This window comes from Serinus canaria, chromosome 2, assembly GCF_022539315.1.
Source record: "Serinus canaria isolate serCan28SL12 chromosome 2, serCan2020, whole genome shotgun sequence".
In the NCBI taxonomy this organism is placed as follows: Eukaryota; Metazoa; Chordata; class Aves; order Passeriformes; family Fringillidae; genus Serinus; species Serinus canaria.
This window is the reverse complement of record NC_066315.1, coordinates 140,247,600-140,252,833: the sequence shown is the minus strand read 5'-3', so window position 1 is coordinate 140,252,833 and position 5,234 is coordinate 140,247,600.

Here is a 5,234-nt window from a genome sequence, read left to right as displayed (position 1 = left end):
GGAAAGGCCCTGGTGTGCTGGTGGAGTTGCTTCATTAAGATTCAATCCTGAGGCTTGAATTGTGAGAATGAAAAGACACAAAATAATTGGCAAAGTCAATGAATGCAGGAAGAAGGGGAAAAGGAAGTTAATGGGGCTTCCTGCAAGGTTGTGAAGCTGAGAATGAGAAATGTTATATTAATGAAGTTGATGGTGAAAAGGAAGTGCTCAAAAAAGAAAGAAACAAATGACACCCAGTTTAGATAGAAAGTGGGTGGCAGGAAGAACAGTGACACGTTAGTCACAGATAAAAGAAGTGAGGGGACAGGAATATTAAGAAAGATGTTGAGTTCAAGCACTACTCTACTGCCACTATGGTTGGGTAAAAACAAGTCAGTGAAAGAATCTTCTTGCATGTCAAGGAGAGATAACTGTCTTCATTCACAAACTTCAGAGGCTTTGGAAAAAAGTTTCCCTATTGCTTACACATGCAAGATGGAGTTATAGAGCAGGAACAGATGAATCTGGATAAGGTTAAAGAGAAGTGAGTATAAGTAATATAACTTTATATTGTATTGAAGAGTGGAGTAGAATAGAGCAGAGTAATAAAGGGTAAAATAGACAGTTTTAGTTAGAAGGGACCTACAGAGCTCATCTAGTCCAACTGCCTGGCCACTTCAGGGCTGACCAAGAGTTAAGGCCTGTTGACAGGCTTGAGGCATTGGCTACCTGCCCAGGAAGCCTGTTCCAGTGTTTGAGAACTTTCTTGGTACAGAAGTGCTTCCTAATAGCCAGTCTATTCCTACCACGGGGCAGCTTTGAACCACTCCCCTCCATCCTACTACAGGATCCCAGGGAGAGGAGCTCAGGACCTCCCTCACCCCTTCCTCTCCCCAGAAAGCTGTTAGGGAGCAATGAGCTGCCCCTCAGCCTCCACTTCTCCAAACCAGACAAACCCAGAGCCCTCAGCTGCTCATCACAGGACCAGCCCTCCAGCTCTTCTGCCAACTTTGTTGCCCTCCCCTGGATGCATTCAAGGACCTTCACATCTTTCTTCACTGGTGGGTCCCAGCACTGCACACAGAGCTCCAGCTGAGGCTGCACCAAGGCTGAACACTGCAGGATAATCACCTCTTTTTTCCTGGCTGGTCATGCTGTGTTTGTGACAGGATGGGGTTTGCCCTCTTGGCAGCCAGGGCACACTGCTGGCTCCTTTTGAGCTGCTGCTGAACTGCACCCCTGGATCCCTTTCTTCAGAGCTGATCTCCCAGTCTATACTTGTGCCTGGTGTTATTCCACCCTAGGTGCAGAATCTTGCACTTGGATTTGTTAATTTCCATCCCACTGCAATTATAGTATAGTATATGATATCAATATATTTTTGCTGAACAAGGTAATCAAGCATCTGGCTGGTATAGACTAATTTGGTATGATAATTCTCTTGGGATCCAGAAGCAATTTTTAAAATTAATGTAACTGATTTTTCATTTAAATTACTTCTAAATTTGCAAGTTTATCAAGTAATGCAAACTTTCAAATTTGATATTTTAAATGATTGCATGAAGGTCTAGGTATTTAATGGTCAAATGCTGCTTTAATTTGAAATTAAAGAGGAGTACGGAGACAGGCTACTTTGCAAACAAAATCTGACAAACAGTTTTGAGCTTGTGCTTCTTCAGCTGTAGTGAAATGCCAGGATCAGTGTGTAGAAACATTTCCTCCTTGTAAATAATACAGATTTCTCCCTCATTTGCTGAGGATATCATCTTCTGAGCTTCATGGTCTACAAATAACATCACATGACCACAGAATAATAACCCAGAGGAAAATCATGTAAGAGTTAAGAACACATGTTCTTTGTCGCAAAATCTCCCTCATTATTATCACAGGCATAACATATGACAGATTTTAAAAAGATTTTTAAAGTAAATGGGGAAAAATAGAGGGGATTTTCCAAACCTTCATCAAAAGGCCTGGCTGTGCATGTCACTGTTAGGCATGCTGCACCCTGTTTGGGTTTGTGAACACATATTTTTTTTGAACAGGGCTGACAGCTTTTAAGATCATGATTTTTCTGTGCTGAAAAACAACAGAAGGTGCTCTTCCTTTGCCTGTATTTGTCTCACACGGGATTCATTTTGTGTACTCCACAATGGAAGCCATAAGAACTCCAAAAATGAATGAAATCACTGAAACACTAATTCACTAATTATTCTCTGTTACCCTTTCCCCTGAACTCAGCTTTCCCTTGCTCGGCTCTGCATGAGAGCTGCCCTTTATCGCCTCCAGAAGGAGCTGTGCTGTAACCTGCCACACTTCTGAGGAAAGCCCCACTGGGCTGAAGCTGGGTGGCTGCCTGAAGATGGGCTTTTGAACTACATTTGCTTCAGGATTCTGAGTAAGCAGGTGAGAGGGGTGATTTCAGCAAAGAGGTAGAGATCACATTGCTAACGAGACCACTCTCGGCATGCACAGAGAATGTCTGCATGACCAGAACAATTTGACCCTCTTTAAGGGTGGTAAAAAGACTTTATCATTGATCATTGTCTTGGGAAGTAGTTTAATTGGTGAATATATAAAATTATATAATTTTATATATATAAATAAGAGAAAATAAGATGTACATAGTGTAGTAATATTCATTACTAACCTAATATAATTTATACTGATACATAGTTTCAAGGACACTTAAATAATGGAAATATTTTGAAATCTACCCGAAACAAGACACTGTATGTTTGTTGCTCAACATCTTTGTTTGCTATTTCAGAGAGATGATGGTCTCTAGTGAACTCTTTATGGGACTACAGCAAAGCTGAGGCTTCAGGATAGATATAGTTGCTACCATTAGCTTTTTAAAACCCATTGCACACTGGGGAGTTGCTCTGTCAATTTTAAACTCAGTTGGGGCTATTGGATGGACAAAGCTTTAGTGCCTTGGACTCTTTTTACTGAATTTTTAACAGCCATTTTTAGAAGGCTTTAAAGCCAATTCAGGCTGCTTGGCACATGATCTACAGTGGGACTTCAATGGCTTTGAAGGCAGGATTAACTTGTCCCAGTGCTGGCTGTATGCCTGTGTGTCAGATCGCTCAACAAGGTAAGCCTGCATCACAGATCACGGTGCAAATCTACAGCTGCGGGCTGTGGCTCCTGGAATGCTGGATGGCCTCGGGCACTGCAGGGCACAGCCCCCATCTGCACAGAGCAGCTCATAGAGCGGCTCCCAGCTCCCAGCCCCCAGATGCAGAGAGCAGCTCCTGCCCCTCTCAGCGGCTGTGGCAGGGGAAGGGCTCTGGGATGCCGCTGGCAAACAGACCAAAGCACCCAGCTGCAGAGCAGCAGCCAGCAATGGGGATGCACAGGAAGCTCCTGACTCGGGACTGTCACAGCAGAGGATGATGAGAGGGAATCAAATGAGAAAATCCTCACATGCAGTGGACACACCTGGGCAGGTCTTAAAACACTGATTCATTGTGAGGTGTTTTTAGTGTTTGTAAAATAAACTGGAAGTACTTTCTTCCAGAGAGAATTAATGCACTGGTGTTTATCTGTCTCTTCAGAATTATAAAGTGCTATACAAGCATGATGCCAGAATGGCAGGAGGGAAATTTACCAGTGACTCCTTGATTGCTGTGTATTCTTGTCACTACCATTTCGAGGTTTGGTATCAAGGTTATCAATAGGATGGTCAGTGCCAGACTCCTTTGGCACAAAGCTCTCAAGTCAGGACCCTATTCTCTTATTTCCTCACAATATTTGCAGCAGCTGCAGCAAGGAGCCCTCTGTGGAGACTTTGAACTAGTAAAACAAACAAAACCCATGGCTTGTAATTTAATCCACACAGATGATCATGTATTAAATATTCATGAATATGTGTATGTTCTCCCATATTTCAGCCTACAGAATTTTACCTATTTGGCATTAATTCTATACTTCTGTGTAATTGGGTACTTACAGAACATCTTTCCATATACTGAGCCAAGTTTTTCCTTTTTCTTTTTATGATTATAAAGAGATCCTATACAGGCTGTAATTTTTTTTTTTTTGTTAAGTCTTCTATTGAGCAATTCCCTTCCTGATTATTTGCTGAGAACATGAAAGAAAAAGAGAAGTTTCAGCCAGATCTTCCAAAACAAGACAGAACACGCCCAGAGGTAAAGTGCATGCTCAAGCAGAATTTGAAACAAGTTCTGTAACATACTTCAGGCATAATTTCATATTCTATATAAGAAATGCAAATTTCTATATAATCTTGGCTGCTTGTGCTTCAGCTGCACAGAGCTCTTGTAAGAGTTCATGGAGATTTCATTAGCTCTGTCATGATCTGTATTTTAGATTAAATGTACCCAGAAATCCATTAACATGGAAAATGTCATATATAGACAGTTTGGAAATCTGGCACAGTTTTTTCAAAACACTCCTAAAAATCTTAATTTATTCATTTGACTATAAACAATATTTATAAATAGAGCTGTAAAGCCAAAATGGGCACATGGCGCCAGGCTAGGCTCTAAGTACCTCTGACCTTCAAATTAGAGTACACAGAGCCCTAAATTTCCAGTGTCTCACTTTCTATCTGGTTTTATATGTGCTGATAATCCCCCTAATGTCATTTAATTTGATGAGGTTAGCAAACCTAAAAGCTATGTGCAAGCAGTTTCAATCACCTTTCCATGGAGTAAAACTCTGATCTGGCCAATCATTATAGTTTTAATGATGCTCATGTTAACAGGTAGGGCTTTTGAGAGCTCAAGTCTAAAGTTTACACAATAGCTGCTTTTTTTGTTGTTGTTTCTTTGTGGAAATTTCTTGTCATTGTGATTATAATAAAAACCTTTAGAACATTGATGGAATGTACTTTAAAAGCTGCAAACTCCCCAAGAATTACAAAAGTGGGAGCATAACCTAAGTGGTGTTTTGTAAAGATGAAGCAGTACAACTTTGTAGGGGAACTTCTGACTTAGGTGCAGTCTGTAGTCTCATTTTAAAGTGACCAGTGTCTCCCATTTAGTGAATGTAAGCAAGAGCTATAGGTAAGCAGAAAATGAGACAGGACTGGAATAAAAAAACCACAGAACAATTTTGATGCTAATTCTCTGAAGCAATTCCCAGTTTATAGGTGTGTTAAAAATTGTTTTTCTTGTATTCTATCCCCCAAATCAAGTATCTGTGTTTATAAATCTCTCTGGCGAACCACACTTTGGTAATGAAAATACAACACAGACACGGAAGCAACAACTTCAGCCTTTTGT